This window comes from Mauremys reevesii, linkage group 6 (genome assembly GCF_016161935.1).
Source record: "Mauremys reevesii isolate NIE-2019 linkage group 6, ASM1616193v1, whole genome shotgun sequence".
NCBI lineage: Eukaryota > Metazoa > Chordata > Testudines > Geoemydidae > Mauremys > Mauremys reevesii.
This window is the reverse complement of record NC_052628.1, coordinates 98,807,549-98,821,346: the sequence shown is the minus strand read 5'-3', so window position 1 is coordinate 98,821,346 and position 13,798 is coordinate 98,807,549. Positions and strand designations below refer to the sequence as shown.

Here is a 13,798-nt window from a genome sequence, read left to right as displayed (position 1 = left end):
TGCCACTGACCAGGCACTACTATTTTTAGCACACTAGCTCAATGAAAGCTAGCGTGAGTATGTGTATGTAAGCTGGGAGTCTCACTCCTAGCTCCAAGTGTAGATGGAGCCTGAGAGTCAAGCACATGCCTTAATAGTGTTGCAGCTATTCAGCATCACTGAATATCAGGCCTTAATATGGTCTGATATTCAGTGATGCTGAATAGCTGCAACATCTCAAGTCCTTTGAACAGGTGGCATACTATATAACAAACCAAACATCTGTGAATAATGAAAATGGGGTCTGCAGGTCACTGGAGACTCTATCCCTTAAGCCACATGAAAAGTGTTCTGATACACAAGTGAAATCCAACACAAATTAAACAATTCACTGAAGGTTTCACTTTTTCAGGAGATCTTATGATTCTATCAGTATATGCAACAGACATATTAAAATAGAGCTGGGCCAAAGTCAAAACCACCAGAGATCTAAACATCCTCAACATTTGGGGAAATTCAGATCTGGATCAGAATTTTGCAACTGCCCCTCAATTATTATGAGTCAAACCAAAACCCTAGATACAAATATCCCTAAATCTTGGGGGAAGGTGGGATCCAAGAACTCAGAGGTAAGGCTAATGCTGCTTTAAAGCTTTTAATTTTTTTTAATCATGCATGCAATGTATATGATGAATAATTTACATATATACTACATGTTATGGCAGGGGTTGCCAGATGGCACCATTACATGTAGTCTTTAGTTCTTTTTCTTATAGTTCAGGCATAGTTTTAATCCTGGTGGTGTTTGTCAGTTTTGTGATAGTTTTAGTGGGAGCTGAGGCAAGCCACAAGGGAGTTTGTTTCTGCTTTAACATTTCTAACTAGAGTAAATTCTTGAGGCAGAGATTTTCCCTAGGAACTGGCCTCTGGTCTTTGGGCCGAGACCCTTGAAAAAGGGGACTACCTGTGTGCTGTTTGTGGCCACCTCTGGTCAAGGACTGGTGTATATCTGTAATTAAAATAAGTCACACTAAGAATATAACCAGATTCCCAACACTGATTTCTTTTCCAATGGGAAGCTGACCTACAAGGTCCCATCTCCTCCCACTCAACAGAGGGGCATCACTCCACAAATGCTGCAAATATGCAGTTTCCTAGACCCTTTCCTCAATTTTGCTGTTGTACATACAGAATACCTGAGTTGAAACTTTAACAAGAGTTTAAAAAGCATCTGAATATTGATCAGCAAATCATTGCACATTAATGTGAATTAATCTGATAGTTAACGTGGAAAACATTTTCTCTGGTCTTTTCTCTTGATCACTCTCTACAGTTCTCTTGACAAAACAACATAAACCTCAACTCTCTTGCTGACACTGAAGAGACAAAACTCAAAATTTGTTCCAATCTCAACATCAGCACAAGTCATCTTATTAATGCAACAGCTATCAGTGAGCTGGATAATTGCTGATGTGTCTAGTTTATAGTGTCAGTGAGTTTCTCACTTCTACCATTGATAACGTCAGATAATTTATAATTCCTTCCATATTAGAACTACCACAGACTTAAAGTAGAACAATAACATAGACTTGCTAATAGTATTGGGTTGTGTATTCTTTATTTTTAATTGAACAGTGTGTTACTAAAACCTTGTATACATTAAACTGTTTTTTGTGATTTAAAGTATTAAGTAGACTCAGTGAATTATTCTTTTGAATTCCATGTACTCCTTTCATGTGGCTTTTTCTGAGACTGCATTTGCAAAAAGTGGTATTCAGTATGCAGAAAATGAGTGCACAAAAAGAAAGAGCTGAAGACAGCTGAGAAAATATAGTATCCTCTGGTATCAGTACTATAGTATATGATTCCCTACCATCTTCCACACATTTTATACTAGCAAAGAATCCTGTGGCACCTTATAGACTAACAGACGTTTTAGAGCATGAGCTTTCGTGGGTGAATACCCACTTCATCATCACTTGCATCCGACGAAGTGGGTATTCACCCACGAAAGCTCATGCTCTAAAACGTCTGTTAGTCTATAAGGTGCCACAGGATTCTTTGCTGCTTTTACAGATCCAGACTAACATGATCCACACTAACATCAGATCCCTCTGATACTTGACATTTTATACTGATGCAACTCCAATGGACTTACCAGTCAGCACATACAGCAAGCTAGGACTGTATACGGTGACTCTGATTTGAACCACTGATATCTGGGATGTGATTTATGTAACAACAGAATTCAATAAAAAGTTCACTTATGATGACAAGCATATCATCTGCATATGCTACTTCTGACATATAGCAAATCTTATTAGTGAAACTGATTGGAAAGGACATCTAGAAACATGTCTTCACTGTTTCAGTTGTACATCTAATCTTATTTTTTGAGCCCATCAATTTAGCTTATTTCTCCTAAATTATATACTCAGGGCACATAGTGCTCTTGGTCTATGTACATAACTGCCACTGATACCAACAGGAACTCTGTTACAGATCAAGGGAAGCATATTTCTATTAGTTTTAATGATGCCTATTACCACCACACAGACTCCTAACATATATATTTTCTCAAATATTTAGTTCTCTGATGTAGCCTGTGTATTTTCAGGATGTTAATATTCATGTTAGATGTGCAACTTTGCCCACAATAACAAAATATTTGGGAAGCACAGTGCCATATTTTATGAAGCAAATTTCACAGGGCGATATACAAACACAAACATATATAACAGCCAGTTGCAACTAAACAATGCTTATAAAGTGCTAGAAATATTTCCATACATACCTGAAGAAACAATTTCCACAAATGTTTTATTAGCACGGATTTCAATTTAATAGAAAACTCTCTCATGCTTCACCTTCCCTCCCATTCACAATCCTATAACATCTGTGGCAACTATAGCAATTGCCTACATGAGCAAGTAATATTAGAAAAGTGTTTCTGTTTTAGCTTTCCTTACCACCATGGAGCAGCTAAAAACAGGGAGAGCCAGCACCATGACACCAGTCAGTTCATTGCAGTGCAATCCCCGGCTTATATGTGGAATGAGTGGAGTGCTCCTAGCCCTTCTCCCTGTTCCAAAAATACATTTAATATACTGTCCTCTGCAGACTGCCAGGAAGTGTTTCATGGTCTACAGTTTGAGAAACCAGTGAAATAGATCCACTGACAGCAGCAGCAGAGGAAAAGAGAAAACAAAAACGCAAGAGCTTAGGAAAATAGGGAAAGTTACTCCTCCTTGTTCATAGGATCATCTGTTTTCTTTTCTCTTCTCTCCCACTGCTTTCAGTGAAGTGGTATACAAGCTAAAATCTAAGAAAGCCCAAGAACAGGTCATCTGGCTCCAGCCAAGGCTTAACTCCCATCTCCCCCAGGCACTTTCACCCTTACTTCAATGAAAAAGTTTGGTTGCTCACACCCATCTCTCTCAGGTCTGGCAACTGAAAAATTAGCAATGTTTGAATTTCAGGTTTTTGGGTCAATTTCATATATTCTACAAAATCCATGATGGCCATGAAATAACTTATGATTAAGAATGAGGTATGAGATCAAAATCAGTCCTGGTACAGGCAAATGGAGTTCTTTCTTTGATACCCTCCCCCTATTTCCAAAGGCTTTTATAATAAAACTAGTAGCTTAAAGCCTGTATTATTGCATGGGTGTAATTCAGTGGTTCTCAACTGTTCCAGACTACTGTATCCTGCCAGGAGTCTGATTTGTCTTGCGTACCCCAAGTTTCACCTCACTTAAATTACTGGCTTTCAAAATGAGATATAAAAAATACAAAAGTGTCACAGCACACCGTTACTGAAAAATTGCTTTCTTTCTCATTTTAACCACATAATAAAAAATTGATTGCAATATAAATATTGTACTTACATTTCAGTGTATAATATATAGAACAGTATAAACAAGTCATTGTATGAAATTTTAGTTTGTATTGGCTTCAGTAGTGCTTCTTATGAAGCCTGTTGTAAAACTAGGCAAATACCTAGATCAGTTGATGTACCCTCCCTGGAAGCCCTCTGGATATCCCGAGACCGCAGCAGCAGATACTAAATGCAGAGACCCAGACTTGGCATTGGCACTGTACAGAGACTCAAGCTGGGGCAGTTTGGATTTGGACTAATCAAGGTGACTGTTACTGATAAAAGGAGTGTTTGTACTGAGATGGCACTGACGCGTTTCCTGGGTGAATCACATAAAAAAATAAAAGAAAAGAATGAGCCAGTAGCAACTCTCAATCCCATACCGGAAAATAGTTAGCAAAACATTAGATTAATTTAACCAGTACCTACTTTAACACAAACACTTCCTCTTGGTAGAGAGATGGGCCTTGCAGATGGTCTAAAGCTTGACAGACAAGCACAATTCCAGACTGAGGGAGGTAGTTTCCAAAGTTGAGGGTCCCCAGTGGAGAACATCTGCCAGTAGGTCCCGCTCTGTTATACCAAGAGGGCTCCAGCTCCAGCTAAAGTGCATTCACCGATTACAGCTGTCGCAGTATCAGCACAGCGGTATTTATGTATGTTTCCTTGTTCTAATAGGTACTACTAAGATGCCTAATTATTATCTGTCAAATTATTAATGTAAAGAGAAAATTAATCAACTCTCTCCCTTTTCTGGATATAAAGGCTGATTTTTTTTAAAAAAAACAACCCTAAATTATCCACTGATATATTTGTAAGAATATATATCAAATTTCATTTAATAAGTTGATCTTTTGAGCCACTCTATTATGGATACAGATGTACAAATGATGTTACCAGAAACATTTTAATGGTCATATAACTATATTGTATCATTCTAAAAGATTTTGTCTACAATGAATCCTGAGCATATTTGATAGCAATATTTAGAAATGATTTTTCTTCAATTGATGCCTATTATATAATGTCATTTTCCTTGCTATTACTTTAATAAACAATTTAACTACATCTTTTACAACAGTAGGAAACACTGAAAATTGTTTTGAGTATCTGGTATCTAATTTGACAAAAAAGGTTTCCCATTCACTTTGCCAAGGAGTAGTCATTTTAAAAGGCAAAATAAGAAATGTATGTTACTGTAACATTAATGTCCTAATCTGTCCCCTTAGTAATACTTTATTTCTGAAAACTTTTCCTCCAACGAAAATACCATTTACTGGTCTGTTCCAATTCAGTGGGTTCAAATAATACCATCCATTCTGTCAAAATAGGCACAGGAAAGTAGAATAAAAGATAACAGTTTTATGTCTTGATATTCTATCACTCACAGACTAGATTACTAGAGTATCCCACCAGCAATACAGTAGTCACTTTGGTTTTGAGATTCATAACTTTTTTCCAAAAACTACATTTTTGGATGGAAATGATTGAACCTGATCCTGTGTGGTGCTGAGGGCCCTTCTCTCCAACTTACATCAGTGGGAGCAGAAAGCACTCAGTACTTCAGAATGAAACCCTTTGTGCCTGTTCTCAGCCCAGAAGTGGTGTCTTGGTGCATGTGCGGTTTTGTTTGTGAAGGTCTGAAGAAAATCAGTCCAGCCACTTGGGAATTATCAGATAGCTGCGGGTGGAGGGAGGGAACATAGAATCATAACTCTGAATGTTCTGACTTTTGGTCCCAATTCTGCTTCCACTGAAATCAATGAAAAAATTCGGACTTGCTTCAACAAGTGCAGGATCAAGCCTTTTTTGCAGTTAACACATAATAGTAATGTAAACATTTTTCTTCAGCAGAAAAGAATTGTGGTCCTGGTTTTGTTTGAATATCATGCATTACTCTGAAAGACATTTTTGTGGAAAAAATGCTGTTAATCACAAATAATATTCTTGCACAGGAAAATTATTGAGAATTAAGAAATGTTTTCCTGTCCTTCCCCATATATACTGGCATCTTTGGCAATAACTGATTACTCTGTGCAAGTTCAGAAACTTATCTCAGACCAACAGAAGTTGGTCCAATAAATGATATTACCTCACCCATTTTGTCTATTTGAAAAACAGACTCTCACTCAAATGAACATCTCCTGTTCTTGTAAGCATTTCTTTGCTAGTCCCCACTGGGGCAGAGGGTGGGGGGTAATAGGAGTCTATATAAGAAAAAAAATTGGGACATCTGGTCACCCTAGTCCCCACTATACTGCACAATTACTAAGTCTCCCACCTTCTTTGAAATGCCATGGCTGCTACCTTGTGTCAAGATTAGTTTGCAGTCAAGATGCTGGCCATTGATTTACTTTCAGACATTAATCCAATCAGGCAAGCAGAAATAAAGCTTCCTACATCTCATTGTAAAATGTTCTACCAGGCTTGAAAGCCACTGGTTTCTAAGAAGATTAAATGAAAGAGATAACCACATCTAGACTCCTAAATCCTAAACTAAAGCATGAGTTTGCAATTTGGTTCTTTCTTCTTACTGTACATACATGTCTAACTGCTGTCATATGCTGTTTTAAGACTAAAGCTCTACCTTGTTTTTTGTATTTATGCATCACATTTTTTCACTATGGTCTTCAATATAGCAGAAAAGGTTGCATGGCTTTTGCCAAACAAAAGCCACCCCTAATAAATGTGCAACTGCAGACTAGCATAAGATTTAATTAAACAAAATGAATTTTTTCTGTCTGGGGTAATCTGTCTGGGGCTTACTGTGGCAATGGGAGCCCTAACCTAGCTTCCCAAGCTTCTTCAGGGGATGGCTTTCCCAAAACCCAGGTCCATTTAGGGTTTGTCAGGGAACTGGACCCTTTATGGAATAAGTTCCTGCACTGGACACATGCCACCTGCTAAATTACAACTTGAACTGTACCTGCTCTTTTATCCCACTGGATCCCTGAGCTGCTGTGGAGAAGGTGAAACCCTCCCCACACATGCCAATATGGTAGTGAGAGGAAAATGTCTTCCCTGTCCCCAGAAAGGTGGCAGGGGAAGGGCTCAGGCTGGAGTACAAGGTTTATATAACCTCTCCCAGATGTACAGGGGCCATTGGATTACCTAAATCCCACCATCATGCCAACCAGCTCAGGTGATGCCTCCCCTGCCAGCCACTCTCTGGAACTCTTAATGGCACCTTTTTTCCTGCCCACAATTTTGAGGTTGCAGGAGTTGCATTCTGGTGGTTAATAAGCAAACCTGGGAAAATAATGCAAAACATGTTTCAAATACCTATGTTCCACATTTTTACTGAATTAATTTTAGTTGTGTTTTCCCACCTTTTTGTTTACTGTCCATGAATTTTCTGGCAGAAGAATATATGCCAAATCAGCAAATTTTACACAATTGTTGGAGAGTAATTGCAGAAAATGAATTTTGAATTGGTAATTGTATTTTTGAGCACCTGATTCTAAGAGTTATGCTCTCCAAACAATGATTAGAAATAAATATATTTTGTGACAGATGTGTCCAATCAAAACTGCTCAAAATTAATATTTAACTTACTGAATATTCTCAATTAAACACTTGCAAACAAACTACAGACAATGAATTTGTCTCACAAAATACTCACTAAATTATTTCAGATAATGAAAACAATTCAGATTACATTGTTATATTTCTGGAACAGAAAAAGGTGAAATTCAAGAATGAAAAAAATTTGCACCCCACCATTTTAAAAAAAGTCAATTTTGCATTAAAATTTTCATTTTTAGGAAAAAAAAGGAAATTTGAACGCTCCCTTTTTCTTTTTTTTGAAAAATTCTGATCAGCACTAAAATGTATATAATGACAATAAACAGATACAGTCAACAGCCATAGCAGATTTATCTTTTGCTCAAATGGTAATGACCTGCGCTTTTGGAGCTGGATGATCTGAGTTCTATCTCCACTATGAAGTTCTGGGCAGCCAAAATGTGCAGTGCAGTAATAATCAGAGTTCTAAATGGTCACTGATTAACTGCACTGGTTTTAGCAAAGGGATTTCAACTCCTGTGAAACATTCAAGCATTGTTATAGTTAGGGAAGTTCATGTAACTGCCTGCTGTAAGTATATACCACTTCATACTACTGGATGTAATCAGAACATGCAGCCATGTGTCACAGACCCAGGAGCCCCTTAAGGGGGATGGAGTGGGCAGGGGGTCCAGCTCCTCTATCCCAGCCCTTGACCGGAACTGAAACTTTGGCTCAGCTGATCTCCCATCAGGACAGAAGGGCAACCAGGCCAAATTTGAGTGGTGTTGTAGACCCATGCGCCTGCTTACCCCCCAACTTGCTGTCCTTCCCTCACCCATGGAGAGAAATGGAAAAAAGGGCACTGGGAACCCCCAGTCCCTGGCAGGATTAGATCCAGTCTTTTGGTGCTTCTTAGGGAAACAGAGATGCAGGAGGAGGATGGGATTTGGGGCTCCCAGAACTGCCTGGCCCTTGATGAGGATGGTGCTCTTCAGCATGACCACCTCTCTGGGTAAGAACTTAGGGATGGGGATGGGGCAGGCAGACTGCAGGGCTGGGTGCAGGAGAGCTGAGCACTAAGTGCAGGGCAATATGAGGGAGCAAGGGGCTGGGTGCAGAGGCAGTGGGGTTGTGTGCAAGGACAGAGTGCATGGGGTTGTGTTCAGGGGGAGAGCATGGAGAGAGAGAGAGAGCTTGCAGCTGGGGGCAGGGGAGGGAGAGCTCTGGGTCCTCTTTAGAAAAATTGTGGTTGTGCCCGTGCATAGACCCGATAACTGCTCTCAGAAATTCTCCTTAAGCACAAGCAGTGAGTGGGAGCACTCTCTGTACCAGCCAAGAAGGAGGAAGAGGAGCTGTGGAGGAGCCAATCCCCTCCCTTTGTCGCCTACTCTCCCCCATTCTCATTCACTTTCACCGGGCTGAGGCAGGGGGCTAGGGTGCAGAAGGGGGTGAGGGCTCTGGGGTGAGGCTAGAAATGAGGGGGTTGGGGTACAGGAGGGGGCTCTGGGCTGGGGCAGGGGGTTGGGGTGCATAAGGGGATGCGGCCGTGGCTCCCAGGAACTGGCTGCCAGGTCCCGGCAGCCCCTAGGTGCCTGGGTGCTCCCCTTGCCTGCCAACCAGGAGTGGATTTACCATGAAACAATCTGTGTAGTGGAACAGGGCCCCCAACAGCAGGGGCCCCCCCAAAATGCAGGACAAATATCTGATAACCTGCCCCTGAGTCCCGCCCAGTGGCGCAGCAGTGCTCAGGCAGGCTGCCTGCATGCCATGGTTGGTGGCTCCACACCACTCCCGGAAGCGGCTGGCTGCTGGCATGTCTCTGCATGCCCTTGGTGTGTGAGTGTGGGGGGAGGCAGCTCCACGTACTACCTCCATGCCGGTTAGTGCACGGAGACCCGCTGTCCCACTCCCCACAAGGAGTGCGCAGAGACGTGCCAGCAGCAGCGGAACAGGGCTAAGGTGGCTCCCTGCTTGCTCTGCCTCCCTACCTTGATGCCACTTCACTCCCTGAAGTGGCCAGCATGTCCCTGAGGCCCCTGGGGTGTACCTTGCCCCTGCCCCAAGTACAGACTTCCCATTGGCCAGGAACTGCAGCCAATGGTACCTGCAGGGGCGGCATCTGTGGGCAGTGGCATGCGGAGACCCCCTGGCCACCCGCACCCTCCCACCACCTAGGAGCTGTTGCTGGAGGGATGTGTGTGCCATTCGCTTTGGGAGCCATGCTGCCTGAGATAAGTATCACCCCCCTGCCCCAATCAAGGTACCTCATTTACTTCCCATTACTTATAATATAGGAGGAGGAGGGGGAAGGGAAAAAATGAAAAACATGGGATGGTGATAAGAGAGAATGTTCTTTTTCTTGGCTGGGTCCTAAGGGGGGACCCCCAAAAATGAAGCTGTGCCCAGGGCCCCACTAGCTCTAAATCCACCACTGCTGGCAGCCCTAGGTCTTGATCATTCTCCCATTATTTTTCCACAGGAATTTTGCCATTTACCTTAAATGGGAGTAGTTACAGGCAATGTATCTATAAATTGCAGCCAGGCTGGCTTCATTATTCCTCATTCCCAAAACAAACTTGCTTTGGATTTGCATCTTGAGTTGGTGGATTTAACTCCCACAGAGACCATTTTTTCTGGCATCCAACATATAGGGAAGAGAATCATTTGTTTAATTAATCCAGGCTTTTCAGGTTATTTTTTTCATAATTAATTACTATTTGTATTTCTGTAGCACCCAAGATCAAGGTCTCTATTTGCCAGGCACTGTACAAACATATATGAACAGGTCCCCTTACCTCAAAGAGTATACACGATAAATTGAAACAAGACACTACAAGTGGGTATAATAAACATTAAGGGGGATGGGAGGACTAGGGTAATATTAATAACATCATGCAGATATATCAGCTATTGCACAACATGATGTTTTCAAATTATTTGAGAGGTTTATCTTGTAATGGATACCTGGATAATATGAATTATTTCCAACTACCCCACACCCAACTTTTGCAGTATTATTGCAATTCCAGAATTCCAAGATATGTTAAAAAAAAGTTGTTTTTCATTACAAATGTAAATCTGTCATGTGTTAACTAACTAATCACTGTGACAGAACTGAACCTAATAGGAAATCAAAAGGATTTTGATTTATTTGATCTTTAAGCACCTACACAGTAGATTGATTGAACAACAAAATTAGCACAATATTAAATATCAACTCCAAAGAAAGTTCAGACTCACACCCCCAATCCCTGCCAACACAGAGAATCTCAGCTTCCTCCCACACAGTTCTTCAAGCAAAAGCCTGTGTAAGTAGATAGGCCTTGAAGCCTAAATACTGGGTCTGTCAGCAAACCCTCCGCTTCCTTAAAGGGTGTTCTACATTAGCTAGAGCTGTTCTACAGCAGTGTAAAAGGGTGAAGTGTTGACACTAGGTGGTTATGCAATAAATGTCACTGGTAATACCATTTACTTTAGGCTAGTCTCACAGCAGTAAGCAGTTAAGAGGTGATAAAGCAGGATTAATTCCTGAGCATAATTTATGATTAAATTGCCAGTGAAGCTTGCAGTAATATTTCCTGCTGCGTTTATTTCTCCTACAACATAAAACAATTCTACACTGTTCTATTTTTTCTCTAAGTGTTAGTGCTTTTTAGAGCTGTTAATACCATCAAGCATATGTCTTTTAAGCCTGTTCCCGCACCTCACTGTAAAAAAGCCAGTCAAGGTCATAGATATTTATGGCTATCCACTTAAATGAATATATTTGTAACTGGGTGAAGAAGAGTAGATTGATAATAGATCAATGCATAATATCTTAACTGAAGAAATAATTCTTCTCTGAATTTTATTGATAAAATTGGTTCTCTTTGCGCATACAGTGGGACTGTAAAAATTGCCAAAATAAACTTTCAGTTACAGCTGATTCCAGAACAGTAGTGGATTTTTTCTAAGCTGATTTGGAAGCAATGTGAGCTCTGAACCTTGCACCTGCTGTTGTACCAAACACAATAAAAAATAATAACTCCTCATTGACCTCTGAAGACATAGGACCTGTTCCTGCTCCAGTTTAAATCAATAGGTGTTTTACCAATGACTTCAATGGGGTCAAACAGGAACCGTTTTATATTGGCTGTAGAGCTGGCTGGAAACATTTAGACAAAATATTGCTTCATTAGAATTTGATGATTTGGCAAAATCAAAATATTTCACAATCTGATTAAGTTCTGATGGAATCTTGCATGGGTTCCAGCAGAAATCTGGCCACTTTCCTGCCTGGCTCTTCAGCAACCCACCTGGTGTGCTGTTGATGACTCCAGGTTTCCAAGGTCTGTGGCTCTGGGACAGCCAGACATGTGAACTGCCTTGGGGCCAGGAAACCCAGGCCTTCCAGGACCCACAGTTCCAGAACAGCCCTGCCATGTGGACTGCCTGGGGATGGGGATCATTCCCTTTTGTAGAGAATTTTGAAAGTTTTTGCTTTTGTTCCTAACAGAAACAAAACTAAACTCTGAAATATCAAAATCCAGCCACACAACAGAATTACCTTTCTCTGCCCAGCTCTAATTGGCAGCAAAACAACTGGCCATTTCCCCCATAGTAATAGATATTAAAGACTCATAGACGTTAATGTCAGAAGGGACTATCCTGATAATCTAGTCGGACCTCCTGCACACTGTAGGCCACAGAACCTCATCACCCACTCCTGTAATAGAGTCTAAATTCTGGCTGAGTTACTGAAGTCCTCAAATCATGATTTAAAGATTTCAAGTTACACAGAATCCACCATTTATTCTTGTTTAAACTTGCAAGTGACACATGCCCATGCTGCAGAGGAAAGCAACCCTTAAATTTCCCCCAGGGATTCTTCCAATCTGACCCAGGGAAAAATTCCTTCCTGACCCCAAATATGGCAATCAGTTAGACTCTGAGCATGTGGGTGAGACCCACCAGCCAGACCCTGGGAAATAATTCTCTGTAGTAACTCAGAGCCCTCCCTGTCTAGTGTCCCATCAGGTCCTATGTCTTCAGAGGTTAATGAAGAGTTATTAGTTGATTGTGTTTGGTTCTACAGCAGGTGCATGTAAAATTCATTCATAGTGTCATACAATATTTTCCCTATCAAATGGAGCCCCAATTAGCGCTGATGTAATTAAGGGTATTTCAGTCTGATTGTGACTAAGTACATGTATAGACTTATATGAAAATTGTATACATTGGACCACATCTCCTTCTCCAAACCTGTCATATGCCATTTGTCTTCTTCTTTTGTAAGCTCCTTAGGACAGGGACTGTGATTTCACATGTGTTTGTACAGAACCTGAAGAAGAGCTCTGTGTAAGCGCAAAAGCTTCTCTCTCACCAACAGAAGATGGGCCAATAAAAGATATTACCTCACCCACCTGGTACAGAACCTAGCATAATGGGGTCTTGATCCAGACTGGGCCTCTGGATGCTACGATAACAAAACTGACATTAAATATAAAAAGATATTTGCGAATGTGCAAAGATGATACAATATGGGGCAAAAACATTTTGTAATATGGAGTTATAGAGGAATGTGTGCTGTTTTCAATGGCTCAAATAATCAAACTCTTAACACGCGTACATGTTAAGTTACAATGCCATTACTATGGCTTTAAGAAATATTATCTGACCTGTTTTTAATTAATAGTTCTTTTAATAAGATGATGGATCTGTTCTGACCAAAGGTGTTAAATCTTCAGTCTTCCTTTCCCCTTTGTAATTAACACTGGTTATATGATCAAAAACTTTGTGGGTGGCCATGATGTAAGAGCATTTATTTGTCTCACATTTTTATGCTGCCACATTTAGCCTGCTAACCCAGGGGAACACATACAAAAACAAGATAATCTGAAAGTGAAAATCACTATAATCATTGCTCCTCTGAGGATAAATTAATGGTAGATGCTAGGAAAAACTGAGAATAATATCTGTTTAATGGTTCCAACTGCTGCCTAGAAACAGCTAGTAAGAATCATGTGCATCAGTGAGAATCCTAAGGTTTAGGACCACTCCAAAGTGTAACTTTAGTGTAACTTTAGAAGCACCATATATTGCTCTCTGAGCTACTGCAGTGATTTACATAGAAGTCTCCCCAATTCTTTTTAAGAGAAATACAAGCAGATAGTCATTGTGTTTACACCTTTAAGTCTTGATCAGGCCAGAATTTGGCCCACTAATTTTAATGATGCAATATTTTCAAACGGTGAGGAAAATCCAGTCTCCTCATTGTGTAGGCATGCAGGATCCCAAAGGCAGTGGGACTAGTGTGTGTGGAAGGGGAAAGAGGCAGACTGGCCAGCTGTGGAAAGGCTGAGGGAGGGAGATTCCGAACTCCTTATGAACCACAAAATAATGCTTCACAAACTCTCTCTCCATTGTCGCACTAGAGGGAAGGGAGCAAGCTGGG

At 40.8% G+C, this 13,798-nt stretch overlaps 1 protein-coding gene and 1 long non-coding RNA gene across 8 annotated transcripts in view; both read right to left on the bottom strand.

Moving 5' to 3' along the window:
• SLC24A2 (solute carrier family 24 member 2) overlaps positions 1-13,798 on the bottom strand; it is a 188,764-nt gene that overhangs the window by 165,032 nt on the left and 9,934 nt on the right. The window lies entirely within an intron of this gene.
• Positions 5,725-9,929, bottom strand: LOC120408485. Its single transcript, XR_005600722.1, has 3 exons — positions 9,861-9,929; positions 6,970-7,107; positions 5,725-5,756 (listed from the first exon to the last, which is right to left on the bottom strand). It is a non-coding gene; the product is annotated as an uncharacterized LOC120408485 (long non-coding RNA).